Source organism: Piliocolobus tephrosceles, chromosome 3 (assembly GCF_002776525.5).
Source record: "Piliocolobus tephrosceles isolate RC106 chromosome 3, ASM277652v3, whole genome shotgun sequence".
NCBI classification, from domain to species: Eukaryota; Metazoa; Chordata; class Mammalia; order Primates; family Cercopithecidae; genus Piliocolobus; species Piliocolobus tephrosceles.
The window spans coordinates 90,025,800-90,048,806 of record NC_045436.1 but is presented as its reverse complement, the minus strand read 5'-3'; the positions used below and the strand labels follow the sequence as shown (position 1 = coordinate 90,048,806).

Sequence of the window (23,007 nt, the reverse complement as noted above, 5' to 3'; positions counted from 1 at the left end):
AAAAGAAATTAATATTGATGTACAAAAAGCCTGGTACTTTTAAAATTTCTTAATTTTAAATAAAAAAATAAAAGTGGAATTGGTATTTTTTAATAGACAAACTCTGTGCTTTGGTATAAAATTGGGGACAAAAAAACTTCCTGTTTCCTTGCAAATGAAGTAAAGAATGCTGGTAGGGGAGTGGGGACAGCTAAGCCTTATAAAGCTGCTTACATTGCATTAGAAACTACAAAGTAAGAAACAGCCCATTATTCCACTTCTAGTTATTTCAGGAATGACATTGGAGAGCTCAGTGGATCCTACTTTAAATGAAGATCTGTTAATTTAAGTCTGCAAAACCACTCTTAAAATTTTAAAACTTATAATAGTTTTTCATTTCTCTATTTATGTTGGAGCATAAAGTTCAAAAGCTTCAATTTTCAGGGTGCCAAGAAGAAAACTGTATTAGGAATGGGATTTATGTAAAGGGTAAAATGTGTCAACAGCTTATGAATCTGAAAGGAGCGTTTATTGGCTCTAATTTTTTTTACATGGCATTTTCCCCTGATCACCCTTGTTGGATTTTATGCCAGTAAGTACATTTCTCATCATCTGTGACTGTAGCAGTTTTTAATCTTCTACTATTCATTATCAATTAAGTTTTAGCCTACCATCTATAAGTAGCATTTTAAATTATCACACTATTAAAGTTTAAATCACCCAAAAGAGATAAGTAGGTGGTAATTGCTATCATTGTATTTTGAAGATTAATATTATGAGCAAAAAATTAAATTATGTATAAGGTCTCATAAGTTATGGAAGCTACCTACTTTCTGCAGAATGGTATGCGTACCATAATTTTACTGTAATTATAATTCCCTTTTCACTATTATTATTAAATCTTAACAGTGATACCAGAAAGTTTTCATAATGTACATTTTGGTTATAATTGTTTCTTCATCTCTGTCAGGGTTCTGGTTTCCTACTTACAAGCTAACACAGGTTGTGCTGCCTGATCAACATGAAAATGTGAATTTCTTATTTTCAAAACCATACCCAAAGACACATCAAAAAGAAGTGGTTCATCAACTACTGTGTCACTCCTGCTCTTCAATAGACCAGTGTTTATACTCATGGAGGGGTCACATAGGTTTGGCATCCTCCTTTTGAGAGACAAAGGATTATCTTTGCTAATTTGAAAAAGCAAATTTTCAAAGAATGAAATGTTCATTTTGAAATAAGGTTTCTAGGACAGTGCAGTAAAGTGCTTTCCCCTTCTACAATTTTCTGAAATATTTTTAGCCTTCTAACATACATGCATGCATGCGCACACACTCACACACACTATATATAGCAGCCTGGTTGTCGCAATCCTCACTACTTCTACGTGTGATCTGTGTATGTGAACCAGCAGCATCACTGCAGAGCTTGCCAGAGATGCTGAATCTCAGGCAGGTCCCACCCCAGACCCACTGAATCAGAATGTGCATTTCGACAAGATTCCCAGGTGTTGCATATGTTCACATATATCCACGGTTTGAGAAGCTCTGGTATCAGGCATCACTGCCTGGCAGAAAGGCCAGGTGTGGCACTATCTGTATTTTCACAGAATAAATTCTTACTCAGTGCCTGAGAGAATCCTTTGTTCTTCTTAAAACAAAGGTGATCCTGAGCTGGGTGTCAGCGAGGTAAGATTTGGGAAAGTAAAGGTTTTATAATCCTAATAGCATGACAATAGCAGCTATAAATATAATGCCAGGAAATAATACATGAGTATTACTTCATACAGAGTAATACTCCACCATGATAGATGAGTTTTTTCCTCCATCATTTTGTCTGTGATGGTGTATTTAGTTAATTCTCTGCAAAGAGAAGTGTCCATAATAGGACTTGATATGACATAAGGTATGACCTCTTGATAGTCTTTAAGGAAACTTTTTTATTATAGGGTAACCCCACCAATATTAAGTTTTAAAGATATTTTCGGGGGACATATGGGAGTGCCAAGAGCCAAATCAATAGGAGTCAGCTGTTTAGAATTGAATACTTCTCATGAATATTTATCTTACTGTTACTCTGTATTAAACTCCCTTTTATTTTACCTCTAGGATTTCTACCCAGTTTAGAACTTAGAGATGCTAATATTTTCAGATAAGGACTTTTTAGTTGTTGAATGCTATAACTTCTGTAATATTAATATTCACTGACTGATGATTAAATGTATCCTGTTCAATTTATTATCTAAGTTAATCTTCACAATAGTCCTAGGCAACAAGGGACTTTTAAAGTCTCCTTTTTACTGATGAGGAAACTCAGAAACCAAGAGATTAAGTAATTCACCAAACATTGTACAGCTAGTAAGTGGGAGAAGCAAGTATTAAGTCTAGGATCTCTCATTTGAAAGTCCATTCTCTTATTTATGATACAAGATTGCCTTCTAGACTTCTTTACGGCCCACAAATGCTGTCTCTTAATGGGCAAGCATGTCAAATCTCAACATCATTATTGACCTAGTTGTAATTAATTAGAAACCTTTTGGTAAATAATTACATATACTTAAGTCTTCCGACACACCCAAGCATCTATCCCATTGGTCAAACCCAAATACTGATCTTATTGGCAACTCATTAATATAACAGTGGTACAAATTGAACATCCCTACTCTGAAAATCTGAAATCAGAAATGCTTCAACTCTGAAACTTTTTGAGTGCTAACATGACACCAAAAGTGGAAAATTCCACACCTGACCTCAGGTTGTAGGTCCAGACAAAACTTGGTTTAATGCACAAAGTTATTAAAAATACTATATAAAATTACCTTTAGGCTATGTTTTTAAGGTGTATATGAAACAATCAATTTCGTGTTTAGACTTGGGTCTCATCCCCAAGATATCTCATTATGTATATATAAATATTCCAAAATCAAAAAAAAAAAAAAAATCTGAAATCTGAAACACTTCTGGTTGGTCCCAAGCCTTTTGGATAAAAGATACTCAGCCTGTATTAAAAAATATTGAAATCGCCGGGCGCAGTGGCTCAAGCCTGTAATCCCAGCACTTTGGGAGGCCGAGACGGGCGGATCACGAGGTCAGGAGATCGAGACCATCCTGGCTAACACAGTGAAACCCCATCTCTACTTAAAAAATACAAAAAACTAGCCAGGCGAGGTGGCAGGCGCCTGTAGTCCCAGCTACTCAGGAGGCTGAGGCAGGAGAATGGCGTGAACCCGGGAGGCGGAGCTTGCAGTGAGCTGAGATCTGGCCACTGCACTCCAGCCTGGGCGATAGAGCGAAACTCTGTCTCAAAAAAATAAAATAAAATAAAAAAATAAAAAATAAAAAATATTGAAATCTTAGTCATGTGGAATTTATGCAATTAGAAATTCAGTTAAGAATTTCAAAGTTACAGTTTATATTTTAAAATGTATTTTTGTTTTTTGGCTTTTTTTTTGAGATGGAGTAGTCTCTGTCGCCCAGGCTGGAGTGCAGTGGCATGATCTTGGCTCACTGCAACCTCCGCCTCCCAGATTCAAGCAATTTTCCTGCCTCAGCCTCCTGCGTAGCTGGGACTACAGGCATGTGCCACCATGTCTGGCTAATTTTTCTATTTTTAGTAGAGATGGGGTTTCACCATGTTGGCCAGATGGGGTTTCACCATGTTGGCCAGGCTGGTCTCAAACTCCTGACCTCAGGTGATCCGTCCACCTTGGCCTCCCAAAGTGCTGGGATTATAGGTGTGAGCCACCGTGCCTGGCCCTAAAACTGTATTTTTATTTTAAAATATGAATATCTATTATCACCAAGTAATAAAATTAAAGCTTGGAAATGAAAGGATCATACAATGCAAGAGTATCTAAAGTCATTTAAATAATGTCAAGAATAATGTTTTAATTGTTCTGCTCTTAGAATTTTAAGCATTTTTAGTTTTAAAAATACAAATGGAGGATTTTTGACAATATTTTACTTAACATTCCCTAATTGCTGAGAAATCATCTGTTTCAGAAATTAGCCATTGACAGATACTGAGTTTGAGATTCCCTTTTGCCAGAAAAAATTGTAGTAACATACAGTAAAATGGAAATTGCCAGTGTGTTTGGGTATTTATTAGATTGAGAACCATTTCAAACACATCTAAATCAATCTGTAAGCAAAGAATTCAAAACTTGTGAGTTTAATTCTTGCCGCCTGTCTGAGTCTGACAGTTTAGGCAAAGAGAATGTCTTATGAATTTGAGTATAATGAATTTGTGGAGGGGTTTTATTGCATGCATTTTCAGGATTATTTTGAAGATGCATGAAGTAGACTGAGCACGGTGACTCACACCTGTAATTCCAGCACTTTGGGAGGCCGAGGCAGAAGGATTGCTTGAGTCCAGGAGTTCAGGACCAGCCTGGGCAACATAGTGAGACTGTGTCTCTGAAAAAATAAAAATAAAAATAAAATACACGAAGTAAATGCAGAAAAAAAGAAACAGTTTCCATTCAAATTTCTGCTTTTCAAATCTGAAACACATAACTGTTCACTCTGGCTACATGAGGTACTTGTTTTAGGGGAAAAAATTCAAGATTTAAGAAGGCATTTATTTATGCTCTCAAAAATCTATAGGATATAGTCTTTGAAAATGAATAAATTAATTATTTTTGGGGTGCTTACAACATATGTTTTTCTATGTTGGTCTTTTCTAAGTGGAGATTTTTCTATGTAGGCAGATAAATACCAGTATTAGGAAAATATATATATACTCATGGAGTACAAGTACAGTTTTGCCACATGAATATATTGCATTGTAGTGAAGTCAGGCCTTCAGTGCATCCATCAGAGTGCAGCAACACACTTTGCAACCTCCCATCATCTATCACCCCATGCCTCCAAGTCTCCATTGTCCATCATTTCACACTTGGCTTTCTTGTGTACAAATTATTTAGCTTCCACTTGTGAGAACATGTGGTATTTGTCTTTCTGTGTCTGAATTGTTTCACTTAAGATAATGGCCTCCAGTTCTGTAAATGTTGTTGTAAAAGACATGATCTCAATCTTTTTATGGCTGAGTAGTATTCATTGTGTACACATAACACATTTTCTTTATTCAGTCCTCCACTGATGGACACTTAAGTCGACTCCATATGTTTGATATTGTGAACAGAGCTGTGATATATATACAAGTGCAGGTATCTTTTTGATATAATGATTTCTTTTCCTTTGGGTATATACCCAGCAGTGGGATTGCTGGATCAAAGGTTAGTTGTATTTTTAGTTCTCGAAGAAATCTCCAGTTTTCCATACAGGTTGTACTAGTTTATTTGCATTCCCATAACAATATATAAGAGCCGGGTGCAGTGGCTCACACCTGTAATCCCAGCACTTTGGGAAGCCAAGATGGGTGGATCCCTTGAGCCCAGGAATTCAAGACTAGCCTAGGCAACATGGTGAAACCCTGTCTTTACTAAAAATACAACAAATTAGCTGGGCATAGTGGTTTGTGCCTGTAATCCCAGCTACTTGGGAGGCCAAGGCAGGACAATCGCTTGAGCCTGGGAGATTGACCCTGCAGTGAGCTGTGATGGTACCACTGCACTCCAGCCTGGGCAACAGAGCAAGACTCTGTCTCAAACTAAAACAAAACAAAAAATATATAAGAGTTCACTTTCCTCTGCATCCTTACCAACATCTGTTATTTTTTGTCCTTTTTTAAAAAATTATGCTAAATTATTGTGGGTACACAGTAAGTGTATATATTTATGGAGTACATGAGATGTTTTGATACTGGCATGCAGTGCATAATCATCACTTCATGGAAAATGGGGGTATCCATCCCCTCATTTATCTTTTGTATTACAATCCAATTATACTCAGTTATTTTTCAATGTAAAATTAAATTATTATTGAATATGCTCACCGTGTTGTGCTATCAAATACTAGGTCTTATTCATTCCTTCTATTTTTTTACATGTGTGCTCATTAACCATTCCTACCTCCCCTCCCCCGCACAACCCCCTTCTGGGCCTCTGGTAACCATCTTTCTACTCTCTATCTCCATGAGTTCAACTGTTTAGATCCTACAAATAAGAGGGAACAGAGAACATGTAATGTTTGTCTTTCTGTGCCTGACTTATTTCACTTAGCATAATGACCTCCAGTTCCATCCGTGTTGTACGTGTATTTTTTGTCCTTTAATAATAGCCATTCTGATTGGTATAAGATGATGTTTCATTGTGGTTTTAATTTGAATTTTTCTGATGACTAGTGATGTTGAACATTTTTTCATATGCTTCTTGGCTATTTGTCTTTTGAAAAATGTCTGTTCCTGCCCTAAACCCACTTGCTAATGGGATGATTATTTGGCTTTTTTGTTTTTTCAGAGACAGAGTTTCGCTCTCATTGCCCAGGCTGGAATGCAATGGCACAATCTCAGCTCACTGCAACCTCCGCCTCCTGGGTTCAAGTGATTCTCCTACCTCAGCCTCCCAAGTAGCTGGCATTACAGGCATGTGCCACCACACCCAGCTAACTTTTTGTATTTAGTAGAGATGGGGTTTCACCGTGTTGGCCAGAGTGGCCTGGAACTCCTGACCTCAGGTGATCTACCTCCCAAAGTGCTGGGATTACAGGCGTGAACCACCATGCCTGGCCTTTTTGGTGTGCACGTGTGTATGTGTGTTTGCCCTGCTCTGTCACCTGGGCTGCAGTTTAGTGGCTCAATCACTGCTCACTGCAACCTCGACCTCTCAGGCTCAAATGGTCCTCATACCTCAGCCTCTTGAGTAACTGGGAATACAGGCACACACCACCATACTCAATTGATTTTTGTATTTTTTTGTAGAGATGGGTTTCACCATGTTGCCCAGGCATTTGGGGGTTTTTGGTTAAGTTGTTTGAGTTCCTTGTAAATTCTGGATGTTAGTCCCCTGAAGGATGTATCATTTGCAAATATTTTCTCCCATTCCAAAGGCTGTCTGTTCACTCTGTTAATTATTTCTCTTGCTGTGCAGAAGCTTAGTTTAGTCCCATTTGTCTATATTTGTTTTTGTTGCCTGTGCTTTGAGATCTTAGTGAAGAATTCTTTGCCTAGACCAGTATCTAGAAGAAGAGTTTTCTCTTAAGTTTTCTTATAGTTTCAGATCTTACTTTTTACTTTTAATTGCATTTATTTTTTGCTGAATTAATCCTGTGGCATAAGTTTTTATTTCTTCAGTTTCTTTTGGGGTATCTTTTTCTGTGTCCAGCCTCCTCTTCTGCTTTAGGAACAATTTGTTCCTTTTCAGTAAAGATCTCAGTGTGGCAGGGAGAGCTCCTGTATGAACTCTGGAAGTCTGGTGGCGCATCTTGGATGCTTTGTTCACCTGGATATGTTTAATGACCAGACAATCTACACCCAAATCCTTAAGTTCAGCATTACTCTGCTTTTTTTTTTTTTTTTTTTTTTTTTTTTCGTCGAGGTTCTCACTCTGTTTCTCAGGCTGGAGTGCAGTGGCATGATCTTGGCTCGCTGCAACCTCCCAGGTTCAAGCAATTCTCCTGCCTCAGCATCCTGAGTAGCTGAGATTACAGGTGCCCACGACGACGCCCAGCTAAGTTTTGTATTTTTAGTAGAGAGGGGGTTTTGTCAGGTTGGCCAGACTGATCTTGAATTCCTGACCTCAAGTGATTCACCCGCCTCTGCATCCCAAAGTGCCGGGATTACAGGCATGAGCCACCACGCCTGGCCATTACTCTGCATTTTTAAGCATGTACAGTAAAAACTCAATAGTCTTTTTGGGCCACTGATTCTGTCTAGTTCCACTGTTTGGCCAGGGCACACCTAACAACTCTATCATTGTAATGTTTGAATTGTACATACTGTTTTTGTAAAGTGACGTCTTTCTCCCATTCCAGTAGGTGTAGCTTAAAAATAAAAAAGCGATATCTTTCAGATACTTTTTTTTTTTTTTTTTTTTTTTTTGAGGTGGAGTCTGGCTCTGTCGCCCAGGCTGGAGTGCAGTGGCATGATCTCGGCTCACTGCAAGCTCTGCCTCCTGGGTTCACGCCACTCTCCTGCCTCAGCCTTGCGAGTAGCTGGGACTACAGGCACCTGCCACCATGCCCGGCTAATTTTTTTGGTATTTTTAGTAGAGACTGGGTTTCACCATGTTAGCCAGGATGGTCTCGATTTCCTGACCTCGTGATTCGCCTGCCTCGGCCTCCCAAAGTGCTGGGATTACAGGCTTGAGCCACGGTGCCCGGCCGATCTTTCAGATACTTAATGGCTTTTTGTATATGCATATCTTTGATGGTCTGGGCAGTTTATGAAAGTGAACATGAAGATTTGAGCCTCTTGATTAGCATGATTTTTTCTGGGTCAAGTCAGATTACCTCAGGCTGCATAGGGGAAGAGGTTTTACTTCAGCTCTTAAATCCACTTTGAAGTAATTTTTGTTCATGATGAGAGAGAGGAGTCCAGTTTCACAGTCTAATTTTCCCACCACCATGTATAGAAGAGTATCCTTTCCTCAGTGTATGTTCTTGTTGACTTTGTCAAAGATCAGCTGGCTGTAAGTATGTGGCTTTCTGGGTTCTCTATTCTGTCCATTGATCAGAACTGTCCATTGTCTGTTTTTAACAGCAGTACCATGCTGTTTCGTTTACTATAACCCTGTAGTGTAATTTGCAGTAAGGAAATGCAGTGCTCCAGCTTTGTTCTTTTTGCTAGTATTGCTTTAGCTATTTGGGTTCTTTTTTGGTTCCATATGAACTTTAGAATAGTTTTTTTTTCCAATTTTGTGAAAAATGATGTTGATATTTTGATAGGGATTGTGTTGAAGCTATAGACTGCTTTGGGCAGTATGGTCATTTTGATGGTATTAATTACAGTCTTAGAAAGATTCTTTAACAGGAAAAGAGCAGCTACTTAAAAATGTTTTAACAAACCGTGCAAGGAAATTTGATGTATTTGCCAAGCCTTTTGTTTGGCACTCTTTTCTTCATTATTTCTTAACATCACAATATTTCTAGGAGGGACATATTTTGTTATTGGTGGTTTCTTTGTTTTTTGTTTTTAAACCATCTCTGACTAAGGAAGGAGTGAGGTATTGTCTCCACTTTACAGATGAGGAAAACAGGCAAATCTTTCAAGGTCGTAGAGCTGGAAAGTGGTCCAGGTAGAATTCAAACCCACACCTGTTTTATTCTTCATGCCTCATTCTGTCTGTAGTAATTGTCTTTTACTGTTTCATCCTTGTACTGCTTTATCACCTAGTTGTGGATAAACAGTTCACCTCTTTGGTAGAACATCTGAAGCCGTTACTATGGGAAACTGTTTGGGAATGGCCTTTGTGATACAGCTTCCAGTTAATTTCCTGAGTAGGGGGCTGCTGGGCAGGATCCCTTCTGCCTGGATATCGTGTATGTTTGTGTTTCTTACCTTATGGAGTGGGGGTTGGGGAAGAGTGGCTGGGAAATAGTGCACACCCTGGCTCCAGGAGGCTGGCTAGGGTTTGTTTTCCTTCTTCATTCCTGCCAGCCCTGTTAGGGGCTGGGTTCTCTGTCCACCCTTACTGGTTCCAATCACCTTGCACAGCTTTCTCTCTCTCTCTCTGCCCTATACTTTTGTTTGCCTCTTCTGCTCCTCTGATCAGACCATCCCTTTCCACCTTAAGCCAACCTGAATCCCTCCTCCAGCTGGTCTGTGTGCTCTTATATTGCATCCTGCTGCATACCAGCCTTCTCAGACTCTGATGAGGATTTTAACACGCTTCTGTGAGCTTAAGCCAAAAAGGAGAGTACAAATCAGACCAGAAAAAGCAAGGTGATTGATCACAATAGGAGAGAAAGGTTTCAACAGTGGATGGATTCTGACAGCTAAAATTCAGTCTTTTGAAGTGCTGGAATTTCCATCTTGACAACTTATTTCTTGGCAAACATCTCTCTTCACAGTGATTACAGCTGTTCCATTCAGAATTATTTCAGTTCTTCAAAGCAAGGAGAGTGTTTAAAGAGTTGCTTACAAATTGTATTTTTATTGGTGATGGTCACTCCTGTGTAGCACCCAAGGAGGCGCCACTAACTGCATCCATTCTGGCTTATGATGTTGTCTATCAGATCATTTCTGCAGGTTAGGTACCAGTGTAAAGTTGGAAAGGGTAGTGCTGCAATTGACAACTGAGGTAGGACCTCAGGCATTGTCCGTACTCTGATGGGATTATCGGCTCACTAATGACTATTCACATTCTGTTAGAGAAAAATTATTTATATAAAATGTTCATATTCATCATCAAAAAATGAAAAAAGGAGATAAGCAGATATGATTTAATGCCAGCATAGTATTACATTATGTGAATATACTGTAAGCATTGGGCCAAGTTTATTGATTTACAGTGGAAGATAGCCTTTCCAGGCTCTAAAATATTCATAGCTACTCCCTATGGCTCTCCATTTCTTGTAAAAGTACCAAGATAAGGATTCTTGATTGGAGTAGAATCCAAATGTAGGTAACTGCCCAGTGTTTTGGATTATTTCAGAGGTAATAGAAATGAACAGACTGAGTATCACTAGTATCTAGCTAGTGGGTCAAAGAGAATGCCCCTGTATGACAGATTTGGTATTTTTGCAATGAAATTACTACGTCAATTGTCTGACTTGTATTTTTCTCAAGACCCTTCTTCTTTTTTTTTCTCAAGACCCTTGTTTTTTTTTTTTTTGAGACGGAGTTTCGCTCTTGTTGCCCAGGCTGGAGTAGTGCAATGGTGTGATCTCGGCTCACCACAACCTCAGCCTCCCGGGTTCAAGCATTTCTCCTGCCTCGGCCTCCCGAGTAGCTGGGATTACAGGCATTGCCACCGTGCCTGGCTAATTTTGTATTTTTAGTAGAGAAGGGGTTTCTCCATGTTCGTCAGGCTGGTCTCGAACTCCAGACCTCAGGTGATCTGCCCACCTCGGCCTCCCAAAGTGCTGGGATTACAGGTGTGAGCCACTGCGCCTGGCCTGCCCCTCTTCTTATATTATTAAAGTAACTTACTTTATATTCCTTTTGCTAACTGTTTTTGTGATGGAAAACTAACTTTCTAATGCAGTGTTGCTCAAGCTTTAATGTGCATCCAAATTGTCTGGGGAATCCTGTTAAGTGTAGATTTTTTTTTAGGAGGTCTGTATGTAGAAACACAGATTCTTATTCTTAGATAATGCTGACTAATGGTGCTGGTTATCATCACCCTTTGAATATCTCATCATCCTGAGAAATATCTGATAAGAAATATAATAAGAAATATATTTCCTAGGATGAGTTATTTCTATACAAAACTAACATTTCTGAAAATCAGCATGAAATCAGAGCATGAAATTTTCTGACCTTATCCTCAGATGCAGGAGTGCCATGAAAAAAAATTGAACTAATGAAGTAATTGGATTATAAATATTATGCATCAAAAATCTCAAAGGATCCATTAAAAAATTTATGGTAAAGTTAAAAAAAAAAGCAGTAGAGTCTAGTTTGTGTGAAAATCTCACTTCTATTTATTTGAGCTGACCTTGAGATATGTCATTACTAGCAATATCAAATGAGGTTTTGTTTTGCTTTTTAATGATGTGTCTTTGGCATATCCTGGAATCAGGAATTTGATGTTTCTCACACAATTTTCTAAGAAATTATAAGTCAACATGTATTATGATCCAGTCCACAGTTCCTTCATGGTAGAGAGGTAGGCTATTTGCTTCTAATTGGTAGATTTAAGGATCTGTGGAACTTAGCAAAGAGCCATTTCTTTTGTGCCGAGGGACAGGGGAGGGGAATTGCATGGGGGATAATGAACAAATTGCATGGGGGATAATGAACAAGTCAACAATCGTTTTAGAAGATTTAGCGTTGGCATAATTAATAACTTTTTTTTTCTTTTTTTTGAGACGGAGTCTCGCTCTGTCACCCAGGCTGGAGTGCAGTGGCCTGATCTCAGCTCACTGCAAGCTCCGCCTCCCGGGTTTACGCCATTCTCCTGCCTCAGCCTCCGGAGTAGCTGGGACTACAGGCGCCCGCCACCTCGCCCGGCTAGTTTTTGTGTATTTTTTAGTAGAGACGGGGTTTCACTGTGTTAGCCAGGATGGTCTCGATCTCCTGACCTCGTGATCCGCCGGTCTCGGCCTCCCAAAGTGCTGGGATTACAGGCTTTAGCCACCGCGCCCGGCCATTAATAACTTCTTGAGAAGGTAAAACCACAATTTAAAGATGAGTTATATTAAAGGATTGGTATGTTGTAGGACTTATGATAACTAGAAAAAATGGCAGCATAGCCAACAAAACTCCCAGCCAAAGGATACTAAGTGATAAAAGAAGGAATTAACTAGAAGTTGAAGTCAGTAATTATGTTGTTTACCTATTAGTATGAGTGAAGAAATGGCATGATCTACCTGAAGGAGGAAGGACCCATATGATTATCCAGAGAGCAAGAGTTCATTCTTACTATTGGAGACTTGAACTTCCTGGTTATTCCATTAAGTCATTCATTTAACTGTTTTGTCAAAAATTCCTTAGGCAAACTAAATGAGTAGACTGATGATATTAAATGGCAGTAATTCCACACAGTTAGACAGGGATAGATGAGATTGTCTGCAATGTTTACAAATTCCTTTTAGAAAGGGAGCAAGATTAACCCTGTTAATTCCTGTTAAATAGATAAGGCAAATTTCCTTTAATCCTTGGACATTACTAAAAGTTAGTACGGGGTAGCCAGGTGTGGTGGCTTACTCCTGTAATCCCAGCACTTTGGGAGGCTGAGGCGGGCAGATCACGAGGTCAGGATTTGGAGACCATCCGGATGGCTAACACGGTTAAACCAAGTCTCTACTAAAAATACAAAAAAATTAGCCTGGCATGGTGGCGGGCACCTGTAGTCCCAGCTACTCGGGAGGCTGAGGCAGGAGAATGGCATGAACCCAGGAGGCGGAGCTTGCAGTGAGTCAAGATCGTGCCACTGCACTCCAGCCTGGGTGACAGAGCGAGACTCCATCTCAAAAAAAAAAGTTAGTAAGGGGTGGCATGTCAAGGATGAAGTTCCTTGGACTGCAAAGAACCCAGAAACAAATGATGTTTGGTAGAGTAGAGCTGAAGGCAGAAGATGAGTGTGGCAGTCAGACATCAGACCACTAATATGTCTTGGTGAGTTTTCATGTTCCAGTACTTGAGAGAAATGGGAATTTAAATCATGTGCTGCCAAATTGGCAGAACAGTTATTCTCGCAGTGAGAGTCACCAGTAGACTTTTACTAATTAATCTGCATGATAGAGGACTTTATTTTTTAATTTTTTTACATTTTTTAAATTTTTATCATTTTTTTATTTTTGAGATGGAGTCTCACTCTTGTTGCCCTGGCTGGAGTGCAATGGTGTGATCTCAGCTCACTGGAACCTCCATCTTCTGAGTTCAAGCATGTCTCCTGCCTCAGCCTCCCAAGTAGTTGAGATTACAGGTGCCTGCCACCACACCCAGCTAATTTTTGTATTTTTAGTAGAGATGGGGTTTGAGACCATCTCTGGCCTCAAACTCCTGACCTCAGGTGATCCGCCTGCCTCAGGCCCACAAAGTGCTGGGATTACAGGCCTGAGCCACCACACCCGGCCAACAGAGGACTTTATTTAGAAACATAAATAAATGAAAAAAATACATACTTTTTAAACCTGGAGTAAAAATTAGAAATTCAGTTAGTATTCTTAAAACATACACATGAAAAACAAAACCTTTTTGATTTTGAAATCCAGTCCATGCTATTAAACACAGCCCTGGAAAATGGTAGGAAGTATATAACACAACAGTAAGGTGTGCTGCAAGGTGTAAGGAGTGCTGCAAGTTCCAGCACCACCACCTACAATTTATATACCATCCAATTCATGGAAGCACCAAGCCTGTTTTCAGATCTGTAAAACCTGTGTAATGTCTGGGTTGTTGTGTTTTTTACAATATGACAAAGGAAATGAAAACACCTTGAATGGTGATGCTTTTTACAAAAAATACAGTAACAGATATGCAAGAAATTTGCAGATCTAACATTAGCAATTTAAACTATTTGGATCCAACAACGTATTGTTTTTCTCTGAAGATGAAATTCTCCAGGGTTGTGAGACACAGACTAGGAGTAAGCTACTTGCCGGGGAAGTGCATAACCAGCCATGTGGCACTATTTCTCAACCCACCGAGAAGTGCATTCTCCATTTGCTATAGCAGAAATAGTAACTCTAGGGATGTGGTAACTTTATTTGTAGAGAAAGTTAAAGAAAAAAAGTGAAAAAAAATTCTGAGGGCTCCTAGTTGGGAAAAAAAAAAAAAAAAAACCAAAACAAAGAAAAAACCATTATATTGGAATGCTAATAACAATTTGGGGAATTCAGTCAGGGAACAACCTTCTGAATATCACAAATTTTTTTTTCTTTCTTTTTTTTGAGACAGAGTTTTACTCTGTTGCCCAGGCTGGATGGAGTGCAGTGGTGTGATCTCAGTTCGCTGCAGCCTCCACCTTCCCAGGCTTAGATGATTGTCCTACCTCAGCCTCCTGAATAGCTGGGACTGCAGGCATGAGACATCATGCCCGGCCAATTTTTGTATTTTTGGTAGAGACAGGTTTTCGCCGTGTTGCTCAGGCTGGGCTCAAACTATCCACCCACCTCAGCCTCCCAAAGTGCTAGCATTACACGTGTGAACCACTGTGCCTAGCCCCCCAATTTTTTTTTTCTGTTTCTTTAATTAATTAATTTAAGAGACTGGGTCTCCCTATGTTGCCAGGATAGATTTGAATTTCTGGGCCCAAGCAGTCTTTCCGTCTTAGGCTCCCAAGCAAGCTGGGACTACAGGCATGAGCCATCATGCCTGGCTTCTTTCTATTTCTATTTAGATCCCTTTTGATTCTATTTCAGAATCAATTTTATGATATTTGAGTGAAAAAAGAAACCATCCCCCTCCCTCAAAGAGGAGGAAATTGGATAGGAACCAAAGTACTTTTAATCTTAACAGGTTTCCTTTCTGGCTGTCAGACTGCCAGCTCCACTGGCCTGTGGAACACAAAGGGCACTGGCATTTGGTAAGAGCTGTAAAGAGACTATAGTGCTACCGATAATAAGTGGATGGGCAGGGATGAGTGACAATCATGGCTTCTACGGCCCCTTCCCAGAGTCCCTACTGTTGCTGCTGCTGCTCCTATTTGAGCCACTAAGAAAAATGTGGGCAGTTTTTTTTGGCATGATGCTGGTTGAGAAGTGGGCAAAGGGAAGATGATCAGAAAAGCAGGAACAGCTTACAGGATTGTTGAGAAATGACACTACTCAAGCTGGGGCTAAACTATCTCTGTGGTAGTTGTTCTGATTCAAGTATCTTCTCTTACACCAGCTGAATTTTTTGTATTTTAAAATTAGTCTACAATTCCCAGGGTACCAAAAGTTATATATATATATATATATATATATACACACACACACACACACACATATACACATACACACACACTAATACAATATTAATGCTGTAGGATCAAATACTTCTGCATGATCTCAGTGATTCTCAAGGTTAGGATCACCCCTTCCCAGTGGGGTTTTCTCCATCATCTGTAGTGCTGCCTCAGGTCTTCCGCCCTCCTGGTCCCTAGATCTTCTGATACACCCCCTTTCTGAGTGTGTGGTCCCAGGGAACTGCTGTTTCTGTTGCATTTTTCAGGTGCATTGTAGGTATCCTTCAGATGTATGGGGCCGAAGGTTAGAGTTACCTAGGCAGCTTTTATAATATACCAATGCACCAGCTGGGCATGGTGGCTCACACCTGTAATCCCAGCACTTTGGGAGGCCAAGGCAGGTGAATCACCTGAGGTCGGGAGTTTGAGACCAGCCTGACCAACATGGAGAAACCATGTCTCTACTAAAAATACAAGAGTAGCTGGGCATGGTGGCTCATGCCTGTAATCCCAGCTACTCGGGAGGCTGAGGCAGGAGAATCACTTGAACCCGGGAGGCAGAGGTTGTGGTGAGTTGAGATTGCACCATTGCACTACAGCCTGGGCAACAAGAGCGAAACTCCATCTCAAAAAAAAAAAAAAACACACACACACACACAAAAAACCAATTCAGTATTTGAATCAGAATGACTACCACAGAGATAGTTTAGCCCCAGCTTGAGTAGTGTCATTTCTCAACAATCCTGTAAGCTGCCGTGATTGAGAGGCCTCCCCAGCCACGTGGAACTGTAAGTCCAATGAACCTCTTTCTTTTGTAAATTGCCCAGTCTTGGGAATGTCTTTATCAGCAACATCAGCATCATGTCTTTATCAGCAACAGCAATACAGTAGTAAAAGAATATGCACAATATTATTTAGATTTTGTTAAACTTTAGGTATTTCTTGAGGACCTTAATATTATATATAATAATATATATTCATTTAAAAAATGACCCCTGGTTGCCATTAACAAGTAGTCATTGAAGTCACTTGGTTAATAAGGACAAGCTTAATATCAGTTAGACTTTGCTAAAACTTTGAGTATCTGTTGATAACTTTAAGAATTCATAAAAAGTATTATCTCTTGGTTACAATTGAGAAGTACTTAGAATTGAAGTCAGAAAACCATTTTAAAAAATTAAAAAGAAGCATGGTGGCATGACACTTGTAGTCCCAGCTACTCAGGAGACTGAAGCAGTGAGCTGTGATTGCACCACTGCACTTCATCCTGGGAGACAGAGCAAGACCCCATCTCAAAAAATAATAATAATAACAAAAATACAATTTAATTAAAAAGAACTAGGGCCTCAGAGTCAATATCCATTCTTTTTTAGCAGAGCAGGGGATAGAAACTGCTAGGGATCTGACACTGAGCACAAAAGCTTAGGAAGTAAGGAGCAGGAAGCAGCTGATAATTGCATTTGCAGAAATAAACCCTGTCCACAGGCTTCCCCTAGCTTTATCATCTTGTGGAAAGAAAAGAAAAAGAAAAGAGACCCAGCTTTTTCACCTTCCTGTGAAACACAAAGTCAAGTTGAGGGCTTACATAGAAAAGTACTAGCCCTGCCTTTCTCCAAAGTGGCATGGGCAGTAAAGGACTGTAAAGCCAGCAGCAACCTGAGAAGCATGTGAGTCAGTCCCAGCTAAGGCAGCCAGTGATTACGGAAGTCATAGATAATCACCACATGGTAGGAACAGTAGGGAATACCAAAGAGACCAGTGACACAGCCAGCCATCCCTGACGGTGCTTGATGACTAGCGTAAAGGGCAGGTTCTGTAAGGTGTCCTGCCAGGGAAGGGATTAGATAGGACAAGAGCCCTGTAAACACTAGAGATTACTAAATCGTTTACAACTGAGTGGGAAAATTTGAGATTCTTTGCTAGCAAGATCCGGTAATGGTAGTTATTTCAGTTATGTTAGAGGGTGGTACCTGTTGAATGAGAGGTTGGCTGAAGTAGACTTGGGAAAGGGGAGGCAGAGGTAGGTTAAATTCCAGCAAAAAAAAAAAAAAAAAAAAATTTGATAAACAAAGCTGACTTTTGCTTAAAAACTACTAAGTCAAACCACTGTTGATGAGAAGATAGGTCAGCTGTATAGCAATTCTCTCCTTTGCTTCCAAACTCCATCTAAAAAAAGACAAAATGGAGATATATATTAGAGAAAAGGTCCAGGTCTAGCAGAGCAAGAGGAATGTTTTGTGTGTGCATTGTTATTCTCTAAAATTAGATATGTAAGCAAAACGAAAAGATCTTTAACAGGGAAACTATGATAGAAATAAACTTAAATAAGAGAAGGAAAGTTACTGAAGTCACTGTGATTATCTACATGTGTCTCTTTATCTCTGAAAAGTAAAATATTGACAAACTGGAGCCCCAAGGGGATGGAAATGTATCCAATTCTCACTCAAATAAAAATGGATTGGGCTCAGTTCCAGAGAACATTCTTGGATTTGATGTTTTTAGCTTCCTAAGTTTAAACAGCTGAAATTTCTTCTTATCAGGCTTTCATAGAAGAAAAATGTTTTCTTCATTTTGTTGTTTATTTTCTTAATTAAAAAAAAATATACCCACAAACATGCTAATCCCCCATATCACTGTTTTCTTAAAATTAAAAAGAAATGAAAGTTGCCCTAATCTTCAACTCCACAAGATAATAACTTTTAATATCCCTTTAAAACTTTTTTTCTATACCAGAGACACGTATCTATATCCACTGAGGTATCTATATCAATACCTAAAATTATACATAATAATTTTACTTCATGCAGATCTTCACTGAAAAGATAGAATACTGTGTCCTTGGCTTAGGTACTATGGGTGTAATGATATTTTTATATGTCTAATCTGTAATCGTTTTTGGAGTACAACACAGTTATTCAGGTTGTGGCTGATGGAAACCACAGGAGTCTGGGGACACACTTAAGAGCTGTGTGAGACTCACCCCTGTCCCCCCCAGCCCACATCCACATGTCTTACCACACAAAAAGTGACCATTGCTCAGCTCCTTATACACACCAAACTCTAGCATTCAGGCTTTCCAGTATGTACTTTCTTTACCTCGGAATGTTCTTCCTTCTGCTCTTCTCAAAGATGGCCATTTCTCATTTTTTTGTGATCTCAATTTATTCCCATGTCTTTAGGGAGACATTCTCATTCTCCATCCAAAAGAGCTCCCCTCCATCTGCTAACACCGTCTCTTTGACACTCTAATTTCCTTCAAAACACATCATAGCGCATTACTATTATTTGTTGATTGGTGTGTATCTCTCTGCTTTTCAATGAAACAAGCTCTGTGAGGCTCATTTGTACCCATCTTGTTCAGTACTGTGTATCCAGCACCTAGCAGAGGGTCTGGCAGATAAGAAATACCCAATAGGATTTGTGGAATTAATGAGGTATATAGAACTTTATTAGCACCAATCCACAGACATATATTACTAGCTTGCTTTACAACCACAGGGCCATGAAGAAAGAAGTTGCTATTTGAGTGGTTTTATTAGACATATTTACAAGTTAAAAGTTAAAAGTGAATCCTTAGTGAAGTAGTTAAATCAGTAATAAATTATAGAGCATGTTGTCTTAGGTCACAGACCTTTAGAAACCTAAGCAGTAACATGGAAGAACTGCTCTATGCATTTCTATAATGACTTTAGCAGAAGCTGTGGGTGGAAGAAAGAATTGGACTCACTTTGAACCCAGAGTTCCTCTTTATTAGCCAGTTATAAGCAAGTCCTTTTTTGAGCCCCAATATTCTTGTCCATAAAAGGCAGTTAAGTTTGTCTGAAGGATGATGTAGGTGTGATACGACATACACTTAAGCCCTGCCCTAATCATGTAAATGAATGTACACAGTCCTGTTGTTTTGAAATTAAGGTGGGAGCTCATGAAGCTAGATGGGTGGGAGTTCCGTAGCCAATCGTGTTATTTCCAGAAGTTTGTTATGGCCTCAGAGTGTGTTGTCGAGGAATTTATGTAATGTTAGTGACTTGTAAAGAGCCATCCACATTTATGGTCCTATCATTACTATTATTGTTACATGCTTGAAAAAAAATCCACATTCTATTCATAAGAGAAATCTGATAAGACTGAGCATTAGCTTTTTACCTTTTTAATTTAGATAGATTTAGTGGAAACATAAACTTAACTGACTGGATAATAAGATCTATCGTAAAGTCAAAACAGCTTATCAAATCTTGGATGAGGCTAATCTTAAAAAAGGGCTGCTGAAAATGGCTCTTCACCAGGCAGTAGAAAGTGCGTTTGTCCCATTTCTGATTGACTTTGACCTCTGCTTTCCAACTTTGCCCCAAAGAAAGTTAGTCACGACTTTGCCACAAAGAAAGTTAGTCACGATGATGAACTTCTTAGGCGGAAGCAGCCATAAAGTGGAAGATCACTAAAGGCAACCAGCTAGTTACTTAGGTTTCTACTCAGCCAGGCTAGATTTAATCCAGGCTCAGAGTCAGAGAATCACGCAATTCTAATGCTGGAAGAAACTAACATTTCCTTTTTTAACTACAAAGTCTAATTTAAAGCTTTCTAAGTTTCTAATTTAAAGTTTTCCAGTTTTCTAAGGAAACCAAAGAAATTAGTTTTATTATATTTCTTGACCTATTCGATATCAGATTATAAAATTTCTAAGGTACCATTTTTCCTGCCAAGCCTTGATATATGTTTGGTAGTATTACCATGGCACCATTGGCCTTCTAACCAACAAGAAAGAGAGAGAGTAATTCTGTGTTTATATGAGTGTCACAGCTCTTTAACAGACAATCCCAGAAAACATCTAGAGATTCCTGTGATAAAATTTTCTATTTGGGCCTCTATTTCTCTACTTCCACTTTTCTCACTCTTCCCCTACTTCTGAGTCTAAATAGGATACAGGTGGACATAGTATGGTTATTGATTAGATGCTAATTTTGTTAGTTTTGCCTGAAACTGCCGCTTTACAAATTAACATTTGAGGACTGGAAACACAAAGGTGATAGGAAATTCAGAAAACCATGGCTCACCTTGTACCAGTTATTTAGAATGTAAAATAATGTTCACTGTGGTCATTGGGTGCAGCTGGTATAATTAGGGGCAGCTGGCAGATGCTACAAACTATTCTGAGTAAATAAAGAAAATATTCATAAGCCAATGGGAAGACTACATCTCAAGTCATTAGTTTGTAAGGCAGTGCTGATTGCTCCTAATTTAGGTGATTACATCTGTCAGTCAAGTGAATATGTAATCAGTCCTAGCTTTGGTAAGAGGAGGACATATTTTCTTTATTACTACTTACACATTTCAAGTTTTAAACAAGGTGTTCAACATAGAATGAACATTATAGACAAACCCATAGTTGTAGGAATTCTACTCAGAAGAACTACCACCAGACCAGCACAGCCTTTAAACACTTTATAATTGAGCTTAAATCTGAAGCTTGAAGTATTATATTTATGTGCCTATTCCTAATGCTGGGTGTTTTCCAACTTAAGGGAAAACATTTGAGTCACACATGATATGTCAAAAAGCAAAATGGGAATTTGAGAATGCTTGTCTAGAAAACTGAAACCAAAATAACACTAGAAATTTCAAATATCTAGAATCCTAACAAATGCAGCTCAGTTGATGAACATGCAGTCTTTGTAATCAATGCTTTAAGAAGCCCACCGTAAGATATCTTCAATATTAACCCAGACTTAATTATTAACATCCTAATCACATATCCAAGTTAAGAAAAAAAAATTCATTTTTCTACTAGAATCACACAGGTTGAACATCCAATGAATCTAAGGAAGTTCTTGAGATGTTAAGGAAGGTAGAGATCAGTTCTTTCCAAGCCTTACATTAAACTGTGGTCAGTCTTCTCTCTTCCAGAATTTTTTATTTTGACCCTTTGTTCATCTTGAAGAATCTTCTCTGAACACCAAGTTGTCTGTGGTGCCTGGCACTGGATCAGACCATTGCTGACAATAGGAGGATTACTTCATTATTCCTCTAGGCAGCCTTGATTGTGATCAGTTACCAGAAGAGGAGACAGGAGAAGGAAAAGAGAGACAATGATTGTTTGCAGTTCGTCTGCTGATTGGCTTCTTCCCCACTAAGGACTTTGCCTGTCCCTTGAACTTACCTATTTAAACAATTTTAGTGTCTGCCTTTTCTCCCTAGGCTACTAACCCTGATACCCTATAAGTGTTCCTATGAAGCTTCATTTCCATTGTTTCTGACCTCTTCTCATATTTGCCAACTAAATTATAATTTTTGCCTTCTAAGTTGGCTTTGAAGTCACACAGATGCCAGTTTGAACCGAGAACTCCATTTCTTACAAGTTATGCGAACTTGGGCAAGTTATTTAACGCAGTATGTGCTGCATTTCTTTATCTGCAAGTGGGGGATGGTACACACACCTAGTGAAGTTGGTGTGAAGAGTAAAGGAGAAATCAGCATCAAGTTCTTAATGCAGTTTCTGAAAAGTCTCAAGAAACACTGGACTCTGGTACAAGCTTAATAAATCACATTCATTAGGTACTTTCAGATTATTTTAAATGACTTGTTAGCCTTAAGGTGATTCTCTTATCGTCAACCAGTTATATATCCACATAATAAAGGAATATCCTAGGTTCTATTTCATAGGTCTGTTAGTGATATACATAAAAGGAAAGTACTCACATTTTAGCCTGGAATATAAGGCCCTTCACAGTCCCTCTTCCACCTTATGTCCCACATCATCACTTTTTTTCCTGGAGACAGGGCCTTGCTCTGGCACCCAGGCTGGAGTGCAGTGGTATGATCACAACTCACTGCAGCCTTGAACTCCCGGGCTCAATCTTCCCACCTCAGCCTCCTGAGTAGTTGAGACTATGAGCCTGCATAACCAGCCCAGCTAATTTTAAATTTTTTTGTAGAGATGAGGCCTTGCTATGTTGTCCAGACTGGTCTCGCATTCCTGGCCTCAAGTGATCCTCCTACCTCAACTCCCAAAGTGCTGGGATTACAGGCATGAGCTACCACACCCAGCTCATATCATCCCTTTTAAACACTGTAAACACATCTGCCAAATATCTTCATTCTCTGGACAAACACTCTCTAACCTTTATTTCATGTTGTTCCTTCATTCGGTAATGTTTTATTTCCCAATCTCCACTCTTCTCTATCCTGCCACAATACATGTCCCCCCAGAGGCCTTGTGTTCTTACAGCCTGAAATGATCCCACTATCAGCTGACTTAGCATAATTTTAAAAAGTCATTTTCTCATGACTGATCACATTCTTCCATGTGTCATAGTGACTCCTGAGGGTAGGAAGTGTTTTAATACTTCTATCCCTCCCAACCCGTACTTAAAATGGTGCCTGGCAACTTGTAGGGTTCAGTGATGGAGTATTCAAGGAAGGACCATTTCTTGGGGATCAGAAACAGATATCAATTATGCAGTCCAATATGTTCTCTCATCATTTCAAGCATTTATGTTCATATATTCCTACTCCACTAATAGAGGTCTTCCCTGAGCACCACACCTAATGAAACCTTGTCATTCCTGAGCCATTTGCTTTTATTTTTGTATACAACACTATAACATTGTAATAGATCCTCAGAGTTATTTGTTAATTTC

At 39.2% G+C, this 23,007-nt stretch overlaps 1 protein-coding gene and 1 pseudogene across 1 annotated transcript in view; one reads left to right on the top strand and one right to left on the bottom strand.

The window, feature by feature from the left end:
• ELOVL6 (ELOVL fatty acid elongase 6) overlaps positions 1 to 23,007 on the top strand; it is a 145,191-nt gene that overhangs the window by 42,924 nt on the left and 79,260 nt on the right. The gene's annotated exons all lie outside the window — the stretch shown is intronic.
• On the bottom strand, positions 7,138 to 22,566 carry LOC116418754 (annotated as a pseudogene).